Raw genomic sequence first — 26,998 nt, 5'->3', positions numbered from 1 at the left:
GTAATAGTGCAATTGAAAAGGCAACTTTCAGAGAACAGACTGGTTTAGTAAAAACCAGGGAAGAATACATGCTGGGAAACAAATTATGAGTCTATTAAAAATAGTTTGACAAGAGATAATGCTACCTCAGTAAAATTACAGAAAAGGGCCCTCTTATTTGAAGAAATATTTGACAATCAACAAAATTTTTGATGGGCTGAAATTAAAGTGAGGAGCAATCAAGGATAAGTTCTTGTTTAGGACTTGAGAAATGGGAGAATGTTGATACCATACACTAAGACAGGGAAAACAGGATAAAATTGGGGGCTGGAGAACAGGTTCCAATATAGTGAGTGTGCAACATCACAGTATATCTCGAGTGGAACAACTTTCAAATTAATCTTTCCATTAGATTGTGCTGCTTCCTTTTCATTATTAACATCAGTTCTAATGTAGTGGCCCAGATGTGCTCACAGGTTGCATAAAATAAGTAAATAATTAAATAGAACCTGTCATAACATGCTTGTAGCACAATGATAAACTGAGGGTTCAACAAGTAGCTAAGTAAAATTGAAAATCAGGATACTGGAGGCAACCTTGAAAGTACTCAAGTGTTTGTTTCCTCATAGTTCACAATGCCTGAGCCACAGCATTAACCTATTCAAGAAAAAAACTAAAGAAAAGGTTTGCATGGTTAGAAAGGATGGTTTTTTTTTTTTTTTTGGTCTGGATTCTTTTCAAATGAAGTATCTATGACATGGGGTTACAGAGAATACTGCTCAACTGCATCTTGAGCACTTGCACTTTATAAGGTATTATGACTGTTTATGTTTCAGTAATGCTGTTAGTAGAGATAACCTCACCTTAACTACGAAAAATATTTCAAATGTTTTAAAAACTTCTACTTTAGAATGTACGTAATTGACAAGGGATTGAACACACATTTGCCTGTCTCCAAACTGCTGTGGGATGTTCTATATGTTAAATGTGTTGCTCTGATTGGTTAATAAATAAAACACTGATTGGCCAGTAGCCAGGCAGGAAGTATAGGCGGGACAAGCAGAGAAGAGAATTCTGGGAACAGGAAGGCTGAGTCAGAGAGACGCTGACAGCCACCGCCATAAGTACCAACATGTAAGATACTGGTAAGCCATGAGTCACATGGCAACTTATGGAAGCTTGAGCCATTAGGCCAAACAGTTTAAATAATATAAGTGTCTGTGTGTTTATTTTACAAGTGGGCTGTCAGACTGCCGGGTCTTGGCGGACCACTCTCCAGCTATACCAAACCTATGCTCCTCCCCTAGACTACTGCTGCCCATAAAAAAAAGTATAGAGATGTAACAGATCCACCATTTCAACACTTAATATTACAGATGATAATCAAAAGACATAGATTAAAATAGAATAATAAACCATCAGTTTTACAGTGATAGGCAAATACTGGAGTAAGGGACAAAGATGAGGCCCCAATGTCAACCTTATTATTTCCAGTATTCTTTTCCAATCTCTTTATTTTAAAAGAAAAAAAATAATATATTCTATTATCTAATGCCATTTAGGCTTTCTTACCTTTGTTCTTTCAAAAAAAAAAAAAAAGCTTGCATAAAAAGATGCTAGAGTACACTGCATCTAAGTTTGCAGTCCACCATGTCCAGACAGCTCTGAGCTTGGAGTAAAACTGAGGACTCCCTTTCCAGCAGTGTTCCCTCCCCACCTGGATAGTGTCTCCAGGAGTCCTCACCTTAACTGGAAGCTGTCTCTAAGCCTGGATGCCTGATCTATCTCAAATGTGACCTTTGACACAGCTCCCTGCAGATGTTCTCCCCCTGCTGCACATATGATAATTAGGTTTTGTGCTCCCATCTTGATATAAGTGTGTTGCCAAATATAAATTAGGTGATGCCCCAACTGCTGTCTCCATCCTATATTTCCCTTCACTCTGAAATAAAGCTGAGCTGTAACACTGAAACTATCTCCCAGAAAGCTGTTCCATCACAGTCACAGGCCTTACAGAGCCCTGCAGGCTGCCTCTGCTCCCTTTGTCCTAGTAGCCTGGTGGGCAATGGACCACGCACGAGGAAAAGGGATAACCCCAAAAAACTAAAACATAAATAAAATAATATCTAGTGTAACAAACAATGTATGAGAACCAATAAACAAAAGATTTCTTCCTTATTCTATGGATATATGACAGAGCCATGGCATGATAAATCCATCCTAAGTTTAAAAACACACTGAATATCACAGCATAATAATATAATACACTACTGTATTTACTTGCATAGCTGAATGGCAAGTGTATCTTGCTGTAGTCTAATATCGTGAGAATGTAACAGTGCTCGCCTAAGAAAATACCAAAGTTTAAAGTTGAAAGTACAGTGTCTACTGAATGTACACTACTTTCATAAAGTAGTAAAAGTCAAATGTTAAATCAATGTACGTGAAGGACTGTCTGGGCACACTTTAGAAATTTCAAGTGTGATATTTCCCACTTTACTTACTAAAAGAAAATGAGTCTTACTAGAATGAACATGTACAAGACTATTTTATGAAAGCATCAGAATTAATGTTTTAAACAGATGTATATTAACATAACTACCTATGTTCACTACAAAAATTTCCCAGTATTTAGGAGAAAATAAAGATCAGGTCAAATAACTATGTACCTACACATTTCTTCTCTCTACCAGAAGTAACCTATAGCCTGAGATGTTGATAATGTTAAAAGAATATGGAGAGATTTATCAGTGAATCCCTAAGCTTTACAGGCAGAAGGTTATAGATGTAATAAATATATGGACAGATATGACTAAGAAATACTAGAGTAATGACACTAAATGTAATAAATAATCTAGCAAAGACTGTCAAAATAATTTTTTGCGATACTGGAATAATAATAGTAATAAAACCCTTATAGTTAGTGGACTGTTAATGAAGAAAGAACTTACTAAGTTCAGTTATAAATGACCTGACATTTTAATAAATGTATCTGTCAGGGTCTCCTTCATCAGTAGCCATACCATTATTAGCCCATGTTCTGAAAACATGGTACCAGGGTACCAGTACCAAAGAGAGCATGTGAACTTTATTCTAAAACAACTGTTGTTCTATCTTTAACTGGCTTGGCAACTCTCTGAATGCCTGGCTCAAGGGTTTGCCTGTTTCACCTGTGTCCACACTTTGGGAATGCAGAAGTGGCATTCTGGTCTCTAACATTCATTAAAACACTTAAGAGTAAGTCTATTAGCTGAAGTCACCTAGAACAAGAAATGGGAATGAGTGCAAGCAGCAGAGGTCATAAATGACAGTAGAGGAAAGAAAAGTCTAAAAAGAAAAATAATGTAGTTTGAAGGTAAAATGTCTCCCACAGCCTTGTATGTTTGAACTCTTGTTCCCTACATGGTGGCCCATATGGATAGATTATGGAACTTTTAGGAGGTTGTACTCTGCTGACAAAATACATCACCAGGGGAGGGCTCTGAGGTCTCACTCCCAACCCCTTTTCTTTTGTATGAGGATGAAATGTGATCACTCTGCTTCCTAGCTGACAGGCCAGCCCAGCTCCTGCTGCCATGCCTTCCCTGTCATGATGGATGGACTGTATCTCCTCTGGAACTGAGACAAAAGAAACTTTTTTCACTAACCTGTTTTATGTCAAGATACTTTATTACAGGAACAGAAGAGTTACTAATACAGATAACTAGTGGACTAAAGCTTTGAAAAAGACCTCCCACATTATACTGGAAATCGTGAACGCCACATGCATGCCAAGGGCTAACTATATTAGTAGAAAGAATAATATTAGATATTAATCTTTCAGTTCTTAATACAGGTGCTGAACAAAGTGAAAGTGAAAACTAAGTCAAAGATGTAAATGACTGGGCTAACCATTTAAATAAGTGTCCCAAAAATACAATTAGCACAGGCACTAAATCAACAATTAATAATGGGACTTCATGAAACTGAGAACCTTCTGCACCACAAAGGACACCATACTTTAGACAAAGCGGCAGCCTACAGAATGGGAAAAGATTTTTAGCAACTATACATGCAAGAGAGGACTAATATCCAAAATATATGTAAAGAACTCAAAATACAAGATAGCAAGAAAGCAAATGATCCAATTAAAAAATGGGGTACAGAGCAGGTCTTCTGTGTATATGTTATGGCTGTTAGCTTGATGCTTTTGTGAGATTCCTAACAGTGGGAGCTGGTGTATCTCTGACTCTTTTGCCTGCTCTTGAGACTCTTTTCCTTCTATTGGGCTCCTTGTCCAGCCTCTATATGAGGGCTTTCACCTCGTCTTAGTGTATCTTGTTTTATCCTATTTAGCTGTCACCTCTTGGAGGCCTGTTCTTTTCTAAAGAAGAAACAGGGCGGTAGGGGGAGTGAAAGAGAGGGGAGAGTACAGGTGTGGGGTAGCTCAGAGAAGTGAATGGAGTGGAAACTCTGGTTAGGATGTACTGTATGAGAGAAGAATTTAAAAAAGAAAAATAGGGTATATATCTAAACAGAATTCTCAAAAGAGGAAACTCAAATGGCAGACAAACACTTAAAGAAATATTCAAAATCCTTAGCCATCATGAAAATACAAACCAAAACTACTTTGAGATTTCATTTTATACCTGTCAGAATGGCTAAGATTAATAAAACAAGTGACAGCTCATGATGGTGAGGATGTGGAATAAGGAACATTCATCCATTGCTGGTGGGAGTGCAAACCTGTACAGTCACTATGGATATCAGTGCAGGGGTTTCTCAAGAAGATAGAAATTGATTTTCTTCAAGATACAGATATACCATTCTTGGGCGTATACCCAAAAGATGGTTCGTCCTAGTACAAACACATCTACTCAAGTATGTTCATTGCTATTTTATTCACAATAGCCAAAAACTGAACAACCTAGATGTCTCTTAACAGAAGAATGGATGAAGAAAATGTAGTTCATTTTCACAATGAAGTATGATTAGGCCATTAAAAAAATACATCCTAAAATTTGCAAACAAATGGATGAATGTAGTGATATATTCTGTATCAAATAAAGCTTGCCTAAGGATCAGAGGACAGAGCCAGCCACTAGATTAAACATAGAGGCCAGGCAGTGGTGGCACACACCTTTAATCCTAGTACTCAGGAAGCAGAGATCCAGCTGGATCTCTGTGAGTTCAAAGCCACACTGGATTATATGAGATTGATTCAGTCTAGGAAAGAAACAGAGCCAGACAGTGGTAGCACACACCTTTAATCCCAGGGGGAGTCACACACCTTTAATCTTAGCACTTGAGATCTCATGACTTTGCTACCAGTATATGGAAAGTATATACACCATTAATCCCAGCACTAGGAAGGAAGGGAAATGGCTGGGCGAAGAAAGGCATATAAGGAGTGAGGAGACTGAGGATTCAGAGGCTTTCGGTCAGAGGATTTGTGAAGATAGGATCTCATCTTCCTTTCGGCCTGAGGTAGTGATGAGAAGTTTCTCTAGTGGCTTGTTCCTTTGTCTCTCTGATCTTTCAGCATTTACTCCAATATCTGGCTCCAGGTTTTTATTATAGCATAATTTAGGAATTGGTGCAACAAAACTAGAAAAAAAAAATCATCCTGAGTGAGGTATCCCAGACCCAGAAGGACAAATAAGGTATGTAACTGCTTATAGGTGGATATTAGCTCTTACATCAGTGATAACCAAATTACAATCCCTAGAACAACAGAGGTTAGGTACAGAGTAAGGGACTAGAGGATATAGATAGTTCTTGTTAGGAATGGAAAAATCAAATAGATAATTATAGATGGATGGAGGATGGCTGGATCAGGAGGATTAACTTGGGAGGGGAAAGGGAAGGAGGAACAGGAGAGGGAGTGGGTTGAGGAAGGGAATATAGGGAGAAACAGCTAAAATTAAGGACCATTTGACGGGTAGTATGAAAACCAAATAAAGCAGAATCTTCCTAAAATATATACATATATAAAAGCAATCTAAATGAAATCATGAAATAATGGGAAGAGTCCCAACAGGTAATCTCATTACCAAACAAATCTCCCAGCACTGGAACTGAGTCACATCTAATTGAGTTGGTGATCAAAGGGGTGACACAGGAATCTCCAACTCAGGTAGTTGCCAAGACTACAGGTTTCTCTCTACAAACTGACAGCAGGGCCCCATTGCTGACGACAACATCTATAGAATGCACTGAACAGAGAAAAGTTGAGCTGGTGCCTTCACCCATATGTCCTATGTTGCTGGTACAGAAAGGCACTCTACATACCACCAAAAGAGAAATATAAACACCAAACCAGCCACAAACCTTTTGATCTACAATGCTGTACTGCCTGCAAGAGATGCTAGGGCAATCGTGGCACAAAGCTTGTGGGAATAGCCAACCAGCATCTGATTTGACTTAAGGCCCGCTCCACAAGATGGAGCCCATACCTGACACTGCTTGGGTTGGAAAAAAGCCAGAGATTAGATAAGCTAGGTATCTCGGGTAAAACAAAATACTACTGGTATCTAAAAAAAAAAAGTGATAAAATGACTCCTAATGATATTCTGTTATACTCATAGATCAGTGACTTCTTCAGCCATCACTAGAGAAGTGTCTTCCTGCAGCAGATGGAAACAAACATAGAAACCCCAGCTACACATTTCAAAGAGGGTGAAAGTTCTTGGAACACTTAGCCCAAAATGGGATGTCTCCTTCAAATCCCTCCCCTCAGAGCTCAGGGGACCCCTCAGAAGAGGAAGCAGAAAGAGTGTAAGAGCCGGGGGTATGACAGATACTAAGAAAATAAGGCCCTCTAAATCAACATCAGCAAAGCTCAGAAGAACTCACAGAGACCGAAACAGTATGCACAGCGCCTGCACAGGTCTGCACCAGATCCGCTGCACACACTTTATTGCTTCCAGTTTAGTGTTCCCATGGGACTCCCGAGTGTGCAAACAAGTAGGTCTCTTGACTCTTGTGCTCTTTTCTTTCTGTTGGTTTGTCTTGTCCAATTCAAATATGATGTTTTTGTTTTATTTTTGTTATTGTGCTGTCTGGGTTTATGTCACCTTGACACAAGCTAGAGTCACTAGAGTGGAGGGAGCCTCAATTGAGAAAATGCTTCAAAAAGATCGGGTTATAGTCAGGCCTGTAGCATATTTTCTTAGTTAGTGATCAAATAACAGAGGGTCCAGTCTATCATGGCTGGTACTTCCTTGGATAGGTGATCGGTCCTGTGTTGTATAAGAAACCAAGCTAAACAATCCAGTGGAAGCAAGCCAGTAAGCAACACCCCTCCATGGCCTCTGCATCAGCTCCTGTCCTGACTTCCTTCAATGATGAACAGGAATATGGAAGTATAAGCTAAAGAAAACCTGTTCACCCCAACTTGCTTTTTGGTCATGGTGTTTCATCACAGCAATAGAAACAGAAACTAATTTCTCTTAGAAGCCTGTTCTTTTTTGAGGAATGACAGAAACGGAGGTAAATCTGGATAGGAGGGGAGGTGGGAAGTAACTGGGAGGAATAGAGGCAAGGTAAATTGTAAACAACATATATTGTGTAAAAAAAAAATAATCTATTTTCAATAAAAAGAAAAAAGTGGAGGAATTTTTTTTTTTAAAAAAAAGAAGTGTCCCCAAAGTAGCAGCCAATATGCAGAGACTACAGTTTTAATTTGTCTTAAGAACTTACTATGTAGGCACTGCATCTGCATCATTCTTGCCCTTCCAGCTCTATACTCACAGAAACCAAAGTCTAAGTTCACACACACACACACACAAAAAAAAAAAAATCTCAAGCAAATAATATCTAATCAAGAACTGAGTGGCTAGTCAAAAATTGTTATAAGTGATCAGTAACACACTACCTTGAAAAAGAGTCAATTCATAAAAAAGTTTTAATATGTAATTCACACACACACACACACACACACACACACACACACACAGAACCCTCTAATCATATCATGCAAAAATTAACAGAAAAGAACAGAGCTTCCTCTATTAATGGATAAATACATCTTTCTTCAACCTTCTATAATACACAGAAGAACCAAGTCGTAACAAGATGACTTTAACAGTAGTATAAATGAATCAGACCTAGCAGTCATTTCATCCTTTAAGCTTAATTCCATAAAACAATGCAACAGATTTGAAGATTTAGTTCATATAAACTGTTTCCTCTGATTTTAAGAAAATCAAACTAGAAATTTATAACAAGTAAAATTCATAAGTATGTGAAATTAAACAATAAATGGAAAAAACCCACAAGACTATAAAATACAATGAGATAAGGAAACAAACAAACAGAAAAAGAACAACACACCACAGCTTAAGACATGGGGTGACAGCAGTGCTCAGAGTTAAGACAAGTAGCTAAGCTAAACACATGCATTTCAAAGGTTTTAAGACCATTCCACACCAAGGCCACTCTGTCTTAACCATAAAGATACACAGAGGTTATCTGCATTCCCCTTGCCAGCCCTCTTCCATTCAGGTCACTCTTATGCCCCATAGTGGCTTGCCAGGACCATGACTGCCTCCTAATCTCCCTTCCTTGGGGACTTGCCAGTTCTCAGTCTGCTCCCCACAAAGCACTCTCCAGACATGGCTAGAGAACTTTCTCCCTTCACAACTTAACAGAGCCCAGGCAGCTGCCTGACTGAGATCCTCAACTGTCTTAACCAGTCTTGATATTCAGTACATACTGCCAAGGGACACTTGTTCCAAGTGACTTGATCATTTTATAGAAGATCCCAGACTATAGCTGACAAACAGATGAGCCACAGCCCCATTAGCACACCAATAGGGAACCAACCCTGAGATGATTTTCTCCTGAACACTATAAACACCCATGCTGAAAGTGATCTGAACAACAAAGAAAAATTTAAGTAACTACAAATGTGCAAATCCAAACACAGAAATAAAAACATAAAAAAATATATATAATATCTCATCCAAAAAGTAAAATCCCATAATGGTCTCTATTGAAAATAACCTGGAAAAACTCCCAGATACAGAATTCAAAAGAATGACTGTAAATGTGGTTAAACCACTCAAAGAATACAAAGACAAAGCAATGAATGAAATAAGGAGGTCAATCCCAAACAGGAAAATAGATTTTGAATCTATGAAGAAAACCCAAGCTTTAAGAATGCTTGAAATGAAAAATTCAGTAAGCCAATTAAAATTTCAGTGGAAAGCCTCACCAACACAATTGAACACTTCAAAAACAGAAAGTCAGAGGTGTTAGATGAATCAGAGGAACTGAACACCTAGTAAACACCAAGGAAAAGTTTGAAACCTAACCCTGAATGAGAACAACACCTTAGGGAAAACATACAGAATATCTTCAGCGAAACATGGAAGAAAATTCTCCAAATTAAGAGAAAAGGATGCCCAAACAAAGAGACCTACAGAACAGCAAACAGACAAGACAAGAAAAGTAATTCTCCATCATGAATTACAGTTAAAATATTACAAACACATATTACACAAAGGGTACTGAAAGCTGCAAATGAAAAATATCAAGTCACATACAAAGGCAGGCCAATTGGAATACTACGATATTTGACAGAAATCTTCAAAGCCAAAAGGGCCTGGAAAGATGTATTCCAAGTTCCAAAAGACTACAATTGTCAAACACATTATTATATCAAGAAAAACTCAATTAAAATTGAAGGAGAAATTAAAACCTTCCATAATAAAAAGAGATTACAGGTAGTTATCTGCTTAAAATGTTCCACAGTAGATACTGATGGGAATAGTTCAACTTGAGGAAAAAATAAACACACCCAAGAAGTCAGAGAGATCAAACAAACAAGCAAACAAACAAACAAACAAACAAAAAAAAATACCAGCACAGGTGGTTATCAAAAGAAACCAGAAAACAAAACAAAACAAAAACCACCACAAAATCAACAAACTGACATGAATTACCATGTGTTGTTCAAATAACTCTGAATACTAATGGTCTCAATTCCTTGATGAAAAGATAAAGATTCACAGATTGGATTATAAATCCATCTTTTTGCTACCTCCAAGAAACATACCTCACCATCAATGATAGCTACCACCTGAGGGTAAAGGATAAGAAAAGGCATTCCAAGCAAATAGAACTAAGAACCAGAGAGATAGCTATTCCAGTATCTGACAAAATAGACTTCAAACAAAAATTAGTTAGAAAAGATAAGGGCATGTTACATTCATTAAAGGGAAAATGCACCAACATGATGGTATAATCCTAAGCATGTAAGTACCGAACACTGAGGCACCAAATTCAATATAAGAAATACTGTTAGATATAAAATCACAGACTGAACCCAATACAATGATAGTGGGTAATTCCAATACCCCACTTTCACAGATAGAAAGGTCATCTAGAAAAACAACAACAAAAAGCCTAGATTTAATGACATCATGAGTCAAATGGACCTAACATATCTACAGAACATTCCTCCCACACAAAAGGATACACATTCTTCTCAGCATCCCACTGTACTTTCTCCAAAATCAACCACATGAGGGCACAAAGCAAGTCTTAACACTCATAGGAAAATTGAAATAACATTTTGCATTCTATCTGACCACAGTGGAATAACAGTAGATAGCAACAGCAATAGAAAGAACAGAAGTAACACAAATTCATGGAAATAATACACTACTGAATGAGAATTCAACAAAGGCAAAAATGAAGGAAAATGTTAAATCCCTAGAATTGATTAAAAATGAAAACACAACATACCACAATCTATGGGACAAAGTGAAGTAGTTCTAAAAAGAGACTTCACAGAATTAAATGCCTACACCAGTGGTTCTCAACCTGTAGGTCACTACCCTTTAACAGGGGTCACCTAAGACCACTGGAAAACACAGATATTTGCATTACAATTCCTAACAGTAGCAAAATTACAGTTATGAAGTAGCAACAAAAGTAATTTTATGGTTGGGTGTCACCAAAACATGAGGAACTGTATTAAAGGGTAGTAGCATTAGGAAGGCTGAGAACTACTGAACTAGAAGGAGTTAGGTAAGGGAGTGTGCTAGCTAGTTTTATGTCAACTTGACAGAAGCTAGAATTATCTGAGAAAAGGAAACAATAATTGAGAAAATGCCTCATTAAGACTGACCTGTAGGTAAGACTATGGCATCCTGTCCTGACTAATGATAGATGTTGGTGGACCCAGCTCACAATGGGTGGTACCATCCTTGGGCAAGTGATCTCATGTATTGTAAGAAACCAGGCTGAGCAAACCAAGAGGATAAGCAGTGTTCCTCCAAGGCCTCTGCTTTAGTTTCTGCTTTGAGTTCCTGCCCTGACTTGCTCCAGTGATTAAAGTGTGGCCTGAGAATTGAAAGATGAAATAAACCCTTACCTCCCCAAGGTGCTTTGGTTGTGGTATTTTATCACAGAAATGGAAACCCTAATTAAGACAGGTGAGTATGATCAAAGCACATTGTACAAAATTCTCAATGAACTAATAAAAGGTAAATAATTATCATTAAAAGTGATTATTGTAATTTATCACATTAATCATAAAAATGAAGTAAAAAGCTTACTTTGATAGTGGCAGAAAAGCATTTGACAGTGACTAGCAGTAGTGGTGCACACCTGTAACCCAAGACACTCAAAAGTCTGAGGCAGAAGTTTTCCAAGTACAAGGTATTCCTTAAATACACATTGAGTTCAAGGTCGGCCTAGGCAACTGAGATCCTGTCACAGAATAATTTGGTAGCACTTGCCTGTTTTGAGCAAAGGCTTACACTAGATGCTTGAAGATGAATTCTTTCAAGCATGTTAGTAGCATAAAATAATGTTTGGTTAAAGCCACAAAGCAGTGGAAATGGAGCTTGTGATCTCAGACATAAGGCCTTCTATCCAATTGTCTAATTTCAAGATAGTTACTTATGATGGAACTTTTAAACAGTACAGTTTAAGACAGTAACATGCATAGTGTTTATCTGCCATGTTTATTCCCTAATATACCAATGAGATAAAAATATTCATGAGGAAAATAATAAGCTCTAATAGGGCTTAAAAATTAAAAGGGGGGATGGATACTGGTAGAAAAGATAAATTTTGAGATATTCAATGTCAAGAAATATTAAGTTATAAAAGAAATATTAGAATCCAAGGTACTAGAAATAATTCCTCTGGGGAAGTAAAAAAAAAAAAAAAAAAAAGTCTTTTTGTAAATACAAAGAGCCAGCAAAAAGGATAATGCAATCATCAGGATCATTACTTCATAAGCAGACTAGACTGGACTGGCAGACACAGTTGGCTTTTCACAATGATGAGCCATGATTTTACCATCTTGCTAAACTCTAAGAACTGTCCTCCAAAGGACATGGAACATTTGAATACATATACTTTTTTCTAAGCATGTCATTTCATGAGAAGCAAAGAGGACACGCAGGACTCACTCTGAATATCCTAAGAGATATTAGGGATGTAAGAGAAGATAAACAATAAACTTAAAGGTCTTTTCTATAAAAAATAGATCCTCTCTTATTTTGACATGTGTAAAAGTTCCCAACACACAAGGAAGTCATCACACTGAGACACCCTTACCTCTTTCATTGAAAGTGCACACAGCATTTCTACTCAGAAAAGCATTGCTGAGGAAACAAATCTGCACAAATTGAGAAAAAAGCATACCAGCCAGATACCATTACTTTGCAAAATTGTCCTATACCTTAAAATACAAGCATATCATGAAAGAGAAACTACAGCTAGCAATTAACTAAACCAGCATAATCCCTAAGTATTTATCCTTATACTTATATATGGTAGAAGTATAAATGTACTTCTCACCCCTCATCAAAGAAACTTCTCTTTGAAACATATCTAGAGACTATTATTACTGAAAACTACAACCAATCAAAATGAAGAGTTATGGAGGCCAGATGTTATCCCAGAAGATAACATCTACAACACAACTCCTGCACCTAAAGCTTGGGGATTATTTTATTTTAAGATTTTAAGAGCCAAATAAACAGGAAGTTTGCCGTGAGATTGTGTCTCTTAGAAATGTCAAAAAAGCCATATCCATGAAGTCTCACCAACATGGCTGCCTAAACAAGACCTGAACAAGGGCAACACCAATGGACATGCTAACATGGAAGGGCGAGAGTTCCTGAGGCCTCAGTCCTGATCAAACAAGGAATGCTGAGAACAAGAGAAATAGTCTTTCCCTAGAGAATACACCAATTGGTTATTCAATACCAAATGGTCAGCCCTGAAAGACATATACATACAATATATACAAGTAGTATATATGGAATGAGCAGGTTTTCTGTGTGCGTGTATCAATCTATGTATTATATACATAAACACATGTATCCAACAACAATTAAAGAAAAGGGGCCATGAGTTTGAAAGAGAAAAAGGAGAGTACATGGGAGGATTGGAAGGAAAGAAAGAGAAAGAGGAAATGATATAATACATATGATCTAAAAAAAATTAAAGATGCCGGGCGGTGGTGGCGCACGCCTTTAATCCCAGCACTGGGAAGGCAGAGCCAGGCGGATCTCTGTGAGTTCGAGGCCAGCCTGGGCTACCAAGTGAGTCCCAGGAAAGGCGCAAAGCTACACAGAGAAACCCTGTCTCGAAAAACCAAAAAAAAAAAAAAAAAAAAAAAAGAAAAAAAAAAATTAAAGAAAACATATTTAAACAAAAAATATGAGTAGAAGCACTAGGGCTAACATTCATTTGGGAAGAACAAATGACATTCAAAAGAAAAACCAAAATAAGAGAAAAACAAAAACAAGTAACTTAAATAATCAATTCAAGAAACAGAAAGATAGACTTAAATTTTCTTAGAAAAATAGACAGAGACAGGAGGATCTATGTGAGTTTGAGGTCGGCCTGGTCTACACAGCGGGTTCTAGGCCATCCAGGGATACATGTGAGAAAAAGTAAAAGTCTTCTGATAAAGTTAATTTGAATAAAATAAGAATAAGCTGTTTTGAAAAGGTGTTCATAAATGGGAATTATTAGAGAAAGACTAATTCAATCTGCAACATAAGTAAAAAGGCTACAACTCACTCATAATTGGAAAATAAAAGATAAAGATTATTTTTGAAGACCCAAATAGAGGAAATAACAAGCCACTGGGAACCAGATTTAGCAACAAGTACTCATGAACAAGATTAAAAGAAGATATTAAAAAAGATAATAGTCATGAGATGAAGGAGGCACAAGGTTATAGTCAGGTCTCATTATATGTCAAGAATGATTACTGAGAGGAGAGCAACACACAGACACTTCTAGTAAAACTGCAGGATTCTATTTTTTAAAAATGTAAAGAAAATCCTAAAATTCACCCTGTTATCTAGGAAAGACCAAGCCACACTGAAATCTAAATGTTGCTAACACAAATAGTAAGTATTCTTAAGATTTTATGAGAAAAAAAAAAGAGCTTGGAATTCCATAATCAAATTTACTTACATTTGAGTATCAAAAAAAGAACAGTTTCAAACTACAAACACTTAAACAGTTCACTCGCCTCTACTAACAATTACTCAATATTGTATTCTGAACCAAATGAACCCTACATTTTTTCTGTATCACACAGATGATTTGTTTTATAACCTTACTCCTTCACAGTATACTTTATATCCCTTATAATGTGGATGTTTCATTTTGAGGACTACAGCTCTAACCAAGTGAAAAAGAAATCTGAGAAAGAGAAAACACAAAAGTTGAAGAAACAAGAAAACTAGGAAGAATTAAAAGAGAATCTATAAGAATTTGTTCTTTGTAATTTTTTCAGTGGGAAATACCATTCAGCTTTGTTACAGAGTGTGCATATAATAACATATTTCTAGAATTAAATATTTTAGCATGGACTCAGAAAGTAATGACGAAAATATCATGCATTATATAAATACTTTGATGATATAAATTAGCAGGAGGACTGGGAGTTTGAGGGTTAGGGAAAAAAACAAGACTATTATTCATAAAGATGGGTAACACTGTCGAGAGCTAAGGAAGAGAACTTTCATAGAAACCTACTAACATAGCTACAGGCAGACACAGCTCAAGAACAGAACTAGGTGTTGGACAGGAATTTGGTCTTTTTACTCTGTAACTGAAAGATTCATATGACTAGAACATCTATTTTTAAAAGTGTATTTTAAGCAGGGGAAAGGGAAGTACACAATCCAGTATGCCAATTTTGAAAACTGAAACTACATTTGATTGCCAGGCAGCTCAAATTAAACAGTCCTTTCACCCCATAGGCCCTGGAGTGTGCAGGGTGTGTGTGTGTGTGTGTGTGTGTGTGTGTGTGTGTGTGTGTGTGTGTGTGTGTGTGTGTATGTGTGTGTTGTGAAGGTCCACTGTTGTTTTGCTAAATGGTTACATAGTCAAACAGCCTTCCCAGTATTTATATTTATACATATTAACTTGTGCTAATCTCAACTTTGGTCAGAAAAGTTTCTTTCTGTAGTAAGAAGTGTTTAATATGAGATTTATAACTGGTCAAAGTTCTGAGAATAAGTGATCATGTGTGCTCAATACTAGCAGGACACCTCTATCAACCTTGTACTCCCTGTCCCCCAAAGGCTCAAGGAATAGTTCAAAAGAAGAGGCAGGAAAAATTTAAGAGCCAAGAATATGGAGCAGTGATATAAAATGTTGTCTTTTAGACATAATGTGGTCCTTATACAAGCACCTCATAGCAGCCGTGAATAGCTAAACCAAATCAAACTAGTCAAAATTCCAGTCTCCCAGTGAGAGATAACGGTCCTGAGGCCTTATCTCTAGCTGAGGAATTATACTGGCAACTAAGGGATACTATGAAGGGAGAGTAATTATTCACTGGGGCATGACAATGAACAGTTTGCTCACAGCCTCACACCCACATGCACATGGGCAAAACTAACTGGACTCACTGGGTTACTGAAGGAGTAGGGAGGATTTAACAGGTAAGCTATCAAGCATGATGACCTGAGTTTAATCCCTAGAACCAAGATGGTGGAAGGAGAAAACTGATTTCCTAAATATGTCCTCTCACCTCCATTCATGCACCAAAGTACACATGTATACATATACAAATAACTGAAATTTAAAACTAAAAGTTTAAAGAGGACATGAAGTTGGGTGGGGCTTGTTAGGAGGAGTCATCTGAGAAGAGTGAGAGAACTGGGTATGATCAGAATATATTTTACACATTTATGAAAATTTCAAAGAATAAAAGTACTTTAAGAAGCACTAAGTTCTATTCAGTTCTACCATAAATTAACAGAAAGAACCCCAACCTGTACACTATATACTATAATTTCACCACGTAATATTCTCACAACCCTATATTCTTTCCAAAAATCAGCTATAGGCCATGCAGAACATGACTGTAAACCTGACAGCATAATAAAATCATGTCACTAGATCTTTGGGTACCATTTTTAAAATCAGCATTTGTAATGTAATAATATTTGTGTCACGCTTGTAACAAAGCCCAATTATTGTCTTATTACTTGTTTAACAACACACATACAGGCTCTTGGCATCTATGTTTATAGTTATGTACTCTGTAAAATAAATAAAGAAAAATGTTTCACCTTTAAAAATCAGTTCCAAAAGACAGTTAATAGCAATTTTTAAAATCAGCTTTGTTTAGCATGGTCTATGTGGTGGCTAGTTTTGATTCAACTTGACACAAGGTAGAGTTATCTGAAAAGGGGACCTTCAATTGAGAAAATGCCCCATAAGCTCCATCTATAAGGTATTTTCTTAATTAGTGATTGAACCACCCCACTGTGGGTGGTTCCCTCCCTGGGCTGATGGTCCTGGGTTCTATGGGAAAACATGTTGGGGAATATTATTTTAAGGTGTATTACTTTTGTTTATGTTGCATTTGTTTAACTCTGTGAAGCTGTTTTCCTGTGCCTGTCTAAAACACCTGAGGGTCTAATAAAGAAATGAATGGCCAATACAATGGCAGGAGAAAGGATAGGCAGGGCTGGCAGGCAGAGAGAATAAATAGAAGAAGAAATCTGGGGAAAGAAATGAGAGAAAGGGAGTAGCCAGAGAAGGAGTAGGACTCCAGGGGCCAGCAACCCAGTTACACAGCAAGCCATGGAGAAAGAGTGAGATTTACAGAAGTAAGAGAATGGGAAAAGCCCAGAGGCAAAAGATAGATGTGACTAATTTAAAGTTAAGGAAATGCCAAGCTATGGTCAGGCATTTATAAGTAATAATAAGCTTCTGTGTGTGATTTACTTGGGAGCTGAGTGGCAGGTCCCCCCAAAATAGCAAAAACAAACAACAACAGAAACAGGCTGAGCAAGCCATAAGGAAGAAACTAGCACTCTGTCATTGGCTTCTCCATCAGCTCCTTTCTCCAGGTTCCTCCCCTGTCTGAATTCCTGTCCTGCCTTCCTTCAATGATGAACAGCGACATGGAAGAATAAGTCAAATAAACCCTTTTCTCCCCAACTTACTTTTTTTGGTTATGGTGTTTCATCATAGCAACAGAAACCCTAGGAGAGAGTTTGTAAGTAACATTATTTTAAACAAGTGTAGTACGTAAACAGCATATTGAACAGAGCAGTAGACAGACTATTCATCATGCCAACCTCATAATCTCTTTGAATTATTTTTAAATCACTCATTTATTCGTACACTCTCTCTTAATCATTAACCCATGTGAGTATTTGTGGTGAGCCAACACTGATTTGGGCCCTGTAGAAACAGGAAAGGACAGAGGAGGCAGTCCTTAGTTTCAATTTAATATAGCACTCAGGTATTTTGGATATAATTTTCTATACTTCAATACTATTTAAGAGAATAAGGAAGGTAGCAGCAATCTGACCTCTTTTTGAGGAAGTTTAAAATCACTAAAATGTATTTTTACTCAAATGTATGTAAATGTGTGTGTGAAGATGTAAGTAGCACAAGCATAATAAAAAGGACAGGGTCATTGGAGGATGCCCTTAACTCTAAGCATCATCTTCAAGTTCATAGTCAATAAGAATACACTTACTTTGGTATCTGCTTACAATGTTTCAAAAATTTTACCAATGGTTTAAAGCTCTGACAAAACAAAAATTACCCAAACTATAGCTAGCTTAGCCAACCAGGTAAGAGGTTGATACAAGTTAGCAAAATGAGCAGTACATTTATACCATTTTAAGTTGTAAAAGTCACTTCAATTGAAGAAACAATTTACAAATTCTAATTTAGCCTTGTATCTTCAAGTAGCAACAAACTGTGTGTGTGAGAGATTTTTTTTAACCTATTGTCACAAGATATTAGTTCCAATACAGAGGTTGGCAAGGAATGACTGTTCCAGAAGGCCAGAACTTAGTCCAACATAATTAACCCTCCAGAACTAAACATTGCACTATCTCCACAGTACTGAAATTGTAATCAGACAGTCTCTGCAGACAGACTCCTTCAGAAGTTTTTGTTCACAGCCAGATGCAACTTCTTTTCGAAAGTTTTCATTCAGAGTTCACCTTGTTGGCCAAACATCACATTTTGTACATTCGGGAGCCATGTGTTGTTTATTAGCTATTATAAGGTCCCTCTAGCTAGGAATCTTATTCCTATGATCAAATGCAGATAAGCCTGAGCAGTATGCAGCAAAGCAGTCTTCAGGAGAGAGATACAGCTGGTAAAGGCCATTAAGAGGAAAACTACTGGATCATATCAAACTTATTAGCCATTATGATCCAGGTCTGAATTTTTCACCTTCTCTATTTGACATAATATTTACATGTAACATAGGTTATTGTGTCTAAAATTAAATAAGAGTGAACACAGTTTGGCCTGATGAAGTAAAGATTACAGATGAAACAAATGTCTACAATAAACAAAATTTACTGTATTGACTATATAGTCCCCTCTATTTACAGTTATTTGCATTTGATGAACTGTCTTGCTTAAATGGTTAGAAATGATACTTTAAAAAGTAGCTACTGTAGTACTCTCTCCTTTATATAACTAAAATATTTAATTAATTTTTAATCTCAGCAAACTGTACTATGGAACATTTTAGATAATTAAATCAAGAAACATCAATCTTAAAGCATAAAACATTATTAATATTATTATTAGTCATTTATGTCTTTTGTATAATTTGGATAGGAAGAGTTTGTGAAGTTGTAGTTTAATTTATAGACTAGACTCTTATCTTTTCTTGTGACTTTGCCAGCCCTTTGGCCTGATACCTTTATCAGCAGGCCCTCATAAAATTCCTAAGCTAAAGACCTGACAAGGTCATGGGAGAAGCAGCAGGAAAATGCAGAATTGTCATTTAAGAAGAAATGTCAGGAGACAAAGGACAAGTGATAAGAAATCAAAATATTTCAAAGACAAGAAAAAGCAGGACAAAACAAAAACCAAAATGCTTTCAAAATTCCAAAGTTGAACAAAATACTGAAAACAAGCCAAAAAGCCAGAATCCAAAATGTCTTTAGAGATCCAAAAGCAAGCAAGCAAATGAAACCAAGTATCTAGATTAAAATGCTTACTTATAAAGCAACCAAACTAGATACTGTAAACCAAATACTTTGAAAGCAGACAATAATGATACCAGATGAAGTAGGATCCTTCGGAACCAGCTCAGAATACAGAAAATGGATCCTCAACCAAACTAAGAGAGATCCAGAGCCCTGGAAAGCACTAACAATGCACCTGAGGACAGAACATCAGATGCACTGCATTCAATGGGTCCATGCAGGTACTTGGCTTCCATTCATGGGATTCATCCCATGAAAGGTGGATCATTCTCAGGGCCTGAGGCTTGGTACCATGACTGTCAATGTAAAAACACAGTTCTCATTCTTAAAGGGAATAAGAAATAGTTCACAATAGCCAGCCTCCTCCTGGCAATGGTGGGGATGCTCTAGGATCTAGCCTGGGCAACTGCCCCTATATGAAGTTCTGCAGGCAATACAGAGGGTCCTGCATCTGCCTCTCCAGACATGGCCATTCCAGTCAGTACCCTGCATACACCCCTTCTTAAGGAAAAGAGAAGAGTTGTCATACTTGTGTGTGCTGCAATATGTCTCTGGATCCCTGGGCTGTCATACCGTACTTGTTGATCCCCCATCTAAAGGATGGTGGTGCAGTCAATCCACAGCAGTGAAGTGGTTCTTGTGGCTGTAGAAATATCACTTGGTACTACAGGCCACCATACTTGGTTGGTTGGCACATTTGTTGGTGAACATCTGCAGCCCAAGGAGGCACCAGCATATCTTCTTAGCTACCATTATGCAAGTTCAGCTGTTGCTTCTCCATTTGATGACGTGTCCAGCCGCTCCAAGACATGTCCTTCCCTGTCAGCTGCATCATGTTTCCACTCTCCAACAGGTTTATACCATAGCTGACCATGGCCTTGAAGTTGGAGAGGGCTTCTAGCTGGTGTCAGTTATGCATGGAGCCTCTGATCTAGGAATCATGGCCTGCATGCAGTTGCTCATGAGCATACATAGGCTAGCCACATCTTTCAGACCATCAATCTACCTGTAACAAGGCTTCACTATGGTGATATTTTATTTGTACTGAAATGTGATTTTAATTTTATGTTAATAAATAAAGTTGCCCTGGGGTCAGAGCTATTAGAGCCATAGCAAGAGTGTGGTGGTTAGAAGAGCTATGTAGATTTCTGTGTGTTCAGGGATACAGCCAGTATTGGAGACATATGCCTTTAAGACCTGGAGGGCGGTACTTACAGGCAGTGATGAGGCAGTCACCTGTTTGGGTTTACAACCAATGAGAAGGCAGAACAGAAAGACTATTTAAACACAGACAAACAGGAAGTAGCTCTCTCGGGGAAGTTAGGAGCACTGCAGGAGGTAAGATTTTATCTCTGAGCTCTGACCTCTCGGCTTTCTCTTTTACATTGGCTCTGTGTTTCTTATTTTAATAAGATGATTGGTTACATCTACACTTCACTCTGGAGGTCATATGTTAACAGGAGCTAGTTCATGACCTCAACTCCTCCTTGGTCAATTGCCTGAAGCTCACTGTGTGAGGGACACTGGTACCAGGTAGAACTGGACATGACTGGAAAGGAATGTGCATAGAGGCAGAGCTAATTTGTTTTTCTTCAACATCACCTTTATGATAAAACTTAACCACCTTTTCCTTCACAAAATAATTTGCTCACAAGCTATCTGACCATTTTTGTAATGCTTCTTCAAGAATTAATCAAATATACTATAATTAATTATACAATGATCAGTCAGGGTTTGCTTCATACCTTAAATTTTATGTCTATACATATTATTTATTTCATTTGATCTTCTAAAAAGTCCTGTGAAGAGGGAGGCTAGAGAGATGGCTCAGTGTTTAAGAACACTTGTTGCTCAGCCAGAGAAAGTGGATAGATTTCCAACACCCACAACTCTCTTTAACACCTCCTAGAGCATCAGGCTGCACATGGTATCAAGAGATTCATATACACAAAACACCCAAACATATAAAATAAAATAATAAAATATTAAAATTATATTAATGTAATCAACAAACACTTGATTAAAGAGATTTAGAAGTGATGTGAAAGGTCTATTTTGCAAAAACGTTAAATGCAGAAAAATGATATAATCTTAGGGTATAAATTTTTTTTCTAAAAGGTCAGGAAATCAGAAATTAAACTCATAATTTTTAGTTGAAAATATTACTTCTTTTTCAATTCTAAAGTCCTTTTGATTACTACATTTTCCTCTACATGCAACCACTGCTTACTTGGTATAGTAAGCCAAATTTATTATTAACCGGATTTGAAACTATCCACTGCCAAAGAATGATATATTTAGAAAAAGCAATACATAATTTATTGCCTTCAAAAACAAAGCACAAAGTTAGCCTACTCTTAATACAATTCAGAGAATATTATCGAAGTTGATAATTTGGTCACAGATATTAGATTTGGGTTTAAAAGCAGTGTGAACTTTCTGAGCCTTAATTTTCCTATCCACAAAATGGGAGTAATAATTACAAAATACTAGAAGATATTTAGTGAGGTGCCTGGTACAGAGAAAGACTTATAGTCTTACTTGTGTGTTAATATAAACCTCAAAAACAGAATTAACCTAGAAACCAGTGTTAAAGGGAACAATGAAAGAAAGAGGGAATTTTACCAAATAAGGCTTCTGAGGTCTTACCCTTGCTTTTTTTACTTTTTATCACTGGGCTCCCCATCAGTTTTTCTATCAGCTATTTACTTAGAGCCTTTGATGGTACTTATCTCTAACAGTTTCATCTACTTTTTAATCCAAGTTAGGTGACAGCAGTTGATACCCAAGCATTCTCCCAGGAATCACATTCTGGACTGAGGAAACTTTGTTAAACAATGAGATCAGCTGATATCTTCACTGAGCTGTTGAACACATCTATCAAAGCTCACTGAAGTTACCTTTAAAAATTTATGTATAAAACTTGTTAACTTAAAAAAGAAGGCTGGAGATTCTGGGGGGAGATGTGGCAGAGGAGGATGAGTCTGCAGAGAATGTATTATATTTGGAACAACTAGATAAGGCAAGTCTTATTGGAAGATGCTTTTATAAAGTGATCTCGTGACACTTTATAGACAAGAGCACTTGGGGAGAGAAGCAAGGCTAGAGACTCGATGGCAATGCCTGTGGGTGTGCAGCTGCAGCAGACAAAGGATCATGTCATTGCTAAGTCTGGTTGGTCTTTGGTCTGCCAGCAGATCAGGCCAGCACACCAGGCCTGCAGCATGAAGCCACCTCTGCTGAATGCAGCTCGAGGGGCTGAAAGCACAATGGCTGTACCCAGTGAGCAGGTGGGGCAGATAGAAGTAAAAGTTTTTCTTAAAAAAAAAAAAAAAAAAAAATCAAGAAACTGCAATCTACCAGTTTATGTAAATACTTACACTATCATTTCTGTATTAACCCTCTGAAACAAATGTCTCATTACAACTGGTTAACTACATATTTTAAAATACATATTAAAATAACACTTATTTTATCTGTTGTGTAATCCTTCTTGTTCTAGAGCTCTAAGATACTGAGTTTTTGCTTTGTTTTTGATTTTTTTTGTTTTATTTTGTTTTTCATTTCTTTAGCATATACTGAACAAGTTTCTAAATAGACCAAGAACTGAAACAAAGACTATAAAAGATAAGATCAGAGAGGTGTAGTAGATAAGCAGAGAGTCCCAAACTAACTGGCCTCTCTGACACCTGTGAAGACCTAGAAGCACTGTCCCCAAGTTCCTCCAACTCCTCATCGTTCTTTCCAGACCACTGTTCCAGCCTTCTGTCAAAACTGACAACTTCAGGGCCTAAACTTGGACTCTTTTCTCCATCACTATCATCTAATCACCTCTTACTCTTTGGTTTACTGAGGATTTCATGACTGCCTCCCTCACTTCTAATCTCTACTATTCCTAACATCAGTTAAGATTACTCCTTATACCTCTGGACTTTCAACCTACTCAGGACAAAATCCCTTGGCCTTTCTGAATAATCTCATCTACTTAACATGTTATCAATCTTTCTCAAGTAAGCTTTACTAACTCTGAAAATAAATCTTGCTTTACCTTTTTATAACACAGATTTAATCCTTTAAGACCCTACTACCAATACATCCTTGCTCTGTCACCAGCTTTTCTTACAATGATCTTCCTTATCAGACCTCAAATCTATGTGGTATCACTTTCGCTTCAAACACTTTCTAGATGGCATGCTTAAAACTTCACTCCTGTTCATTACCATGACTTCCAGGTAATCCTCTAGGCCACACCAAGCTCACCACCTTTATTTGAGCTGATGAGGAAAGCACAGAAAGGCTTCAAAGAAAGCAGAAGAGAAGCTTTGAAAGAACATAGATTTCATTAATCAGTACTTCTTTTTTAAACTCACAGCTGTCAAATGATTTGCTTCAAAACAAAAGCCTTACTAAATGAGGAAATAATGAGTTTAAGACTATATCTAAATATAATATCATAAGAGCTTTCTGACTATTCATAATGCTAGGCCCTAGCCAAACATTCCTATTTCAATTTAAATTATAAAATTATTAATCCATTTCTAAGTCTATTCTAGATTCACTTTGGCTGTTCACAGACCTACAAAAGTAATAACTCCTATGTTATAAAGCAAAGATTGCAGAATATTTGTATCATGATACACAGATTTATTAAACAGAGCCACTAAGCATGCTCTAAGATGAATGAGCCAATATTTCAATTCATATACCCTTCCCCACTTGTGATGGCTAATCTTAGCTGTCAACTTGACAGTATCTGGAATCAACTAAAACCCAGGCAGCTTGACACATCTGTGAGATCTTCTTCACTGGATCATTTGAGGAAGACCCTACCCTGAGTCTGATCACTTGAGGTCAGAAGACCCATTTTGGCAGCACACATAAAAGAACAACTGAGAAGGAAGCTTTGCTTCTAGCCTGCTCGACCTCATTCTCACAGGTAAGTTCATTCCTTCGCTGGCATTAGAGTCTTCTTTGAGATTCCAATGTAGTCTAGAGACCAGCTGAGACAGGCAGCCTGTGGACTAAATAGCTATTCCTGACATTTTTGTCAGGAGATGACCATTCTTGGGCTAGCCAGATCACAACCTGTAAACCATTCAATTAAGTCCCCTTTTACTATATATAGATTTATCCTATCAGTTCTGTTCCTCTAGAGACGCCTGGATAATAACCAGTTTCCACCTAGTCCCACCCTGGCAGTTCAAGAATATCAAGCTACAGAAATATAGTCTTGTCTAAACTCAAAAGTAGCTAATAAATGGAGCAGTATCAAATAGCTCTGTTATCACTCATGGCAGGAAAGAATTTACTGCTCTTAACCCTCAGTGTCCTGGTTAGGTTTTTGTTGTGTTTTGTTTTGTTTTTTGTTTGTTTGTTTATTTGTTTTGGTTAAGTTGACACAAGCTACAGTCATTTGAGAAGAGGACCCTCAACTGAAAAAAATGCCTCCTTTGGATTGCCTGTAACCAAGTCTGTAAAACATTTTCTTGATTACTGATTGATGTGGGAGGATTCTAACATAACCTACATTCATGAAGAGTTTAGATGCCCCCAATATCCAAAAAAAACATCCGAAAAATAATACAAATAATACAGGATATTGCTATTGCTCTTGGCTGCCCACCAACCCCTACTGTGAAGATACTGCACATTGTGATCTCAGAACACGGAGAATGCCAGTGACTACTGACTAGGAAGCCTCTTTCCTGATGGCTAGCTTTCATAATACAACAGGGTGCTAGCATGCTGCTCAATGAGAAATATCATCAACAATCTTACCTATCTGTGAATCCCAGAAGCTACAATAACCACCTGCCTGGCATGATATGTCTGTCCACAGTGCAATAGTGACATGAAAATTAAAGGGTAAGCAACTACTTTTGATTCAATTTAAGAACAGCAACAGAGGAGAAAATGCATACCTGGTACTATAACTCTGGTCAAGAACTCATGGCAGGAGAGCTCATGGGTCCTGGAATCAATCTATGTGCTGGCTACTTTTATGTCAACTTGACACAAGCTATAGTCATCTGAAAGGAGAGAACCTCAATTAAGAAAATTCCTCCAGAAGATCAGGATCTAAACAGACAATCCTGTAGGGCATTGTGGGTGGAGACACCCCTGGACTCTGTAAGAAAGCCAAGTTGAGCAAGCCATGAAGAGGAAGCCATTAAGCAGCACTGACTCATGACCCTTAGGACAGCTCCTGCATCCATGATTCTGCCCTCCCAGTCTGAGTTCCTGCCTTGGCTTCCCTCAATGGACTGTGATGTGATATATAAGCCAAATAAACACTTTCCTCCCCAGGTTGCTTTGATTATGGTGTTTTAGCACAGCAATGATAACCCTAATTGAGAAAACTTTGTACTACTACTTTCTAAATGGGCATAGTATCAAATTGCCGTCTCAATAGGTAACTCTATAGCCACGGATTAATGCAGCTCCCAGACCTCCTCAGCGACACTTTTTTTAAGCAGTGGACTGCTGCTGAGAGCAAAGTGGGGTGAATGTGAGCAAAATACACTGTACGAATGTATAAAATTCTCAAAGTATAAAATATTATATTATTAAGAGTTGAACTGTAATATTCACTATCAAAAGATACACAGTAAGAAATATTTTGTGACTTTAATTCCATAACTTAATAATGAAAAATAAAACTTAGCAACACCTCCTTCAGTGAAACTTAAGTTTTAAACACAAAAGTAACCAAACACACAAAGAACAAAAAATTAAATATTAAAATAAGCATGCTGTGAGCCCATAATAAAGTTGAATTTCTCCGTATTTGTTCATTTCAAGTTCTGGGAACTGAGTAAACTTGTGTAGACAATGTTTCTTTTCTTAAAATGCAGCAAAATCTTACAGAAAAACAAAAGAGACAATCACAACCTTGATAGTAGGTCAAGAGCAAGTATATTACAATATTGTGTTATTAAAGCTGTAGGCAATATCGCAGATTAACTCTTTAAGTACCTAAAAAAACTTGACTAGCTTGCAAAGTTTGAAAAGCTGTTCCATGTGTATCAAGTTACACAGGAATGTATTATTATTTGCCAAAAGCTAATAAACTATACTGGGAAGCTATAATTTTCATGAGAATCTTATTTTCCTCAAACAATATTTAAATGCGTTTTATATTCTGCATCTGGTCAACTGGGACCATCTTAAAGATTTTGTGAAAATATGCAGGTCTGTGTTCCATTTCCCCTGAGTGTGTCAGATCATGTTTATTTGAGAAAACAACCCACTTACAGTGCAATACCATTTTATAGCGACCAGGATAACTAGAAAATAAGATGTGACATACAGCTACTGTGGCAGAATATGTGAGAACCAGAATCCCTGTTCACTGTTATATGATTGTAGATGCATAAATCAGATAATGCTGCTAGCAAACCACAGTGGAATTAAACTAGAAATCAAAGCTAGAGATGGTAGAGAAAACCCAAAATACGTGGATATTGAACAGCACACTGCTAAATACACTAAACTAAATGAAAACTAAACAACAACTTATTAAAGTTTGTGAGATATACCAAAACAACCCCTAAAAGAAAGTTAGG

At 37.2% G+C, this 26,998-nt stretch overlaps 1 protein-coding gene across 5 annotated transcripts in view; it reads right to left on the bottom strand.

The window, feature by feature from the left end:
• Nucleotides 1-26,998, bottom strand: part of Spopl (speckle type BTB/POZ protein like) — a 70,644-nt gene that overhangs the window by 31,426 nt on the left and 12,220 nt on the right. The window contains exons 1-2 of one of the 5 annotated variants that reach the window (XM_028868666.2): nucleotides 25,355-25,981; nucleotides 17,412-17,450 (exon numbers count right to left, since the gene is read on the bottom strand). The exons of 2 other annotated variants lie outside the window; for them this stretch is intronic. The gene's annotated coding sequence lies outside the window, so the exon portion shown is untranslated. Of the gene's footprint in view, nucleotides 1-17,411; nucleotides 18,893-25,354; nucleotides 25,982-26,998 lie in introns of those variants that run through there. 2 more of the 5 variants (XM_028868667.2, XM_028868664.2) reach the window with 2 other exon arrangements.

The sequence above is a fragment of the Peromyscus leucopus genome, chromosome 4, assembly GCF_004664715.2.
Source record: "Peromyscus leucopus breed LL Stock chromosome 4, UCI_PerLeu_2.1, whole genome shotgun sequence".
NCBI lineage: Eukaryota > Metazoa > Chordata > Mammalia > Rodentia > Cricetidae > Peromyscus > Peromyscus leucopus.
Note: the sequence above shows the minus strand (reverse complement) of the source record. Positions and strands in the feature narration are given on the sequence as shown.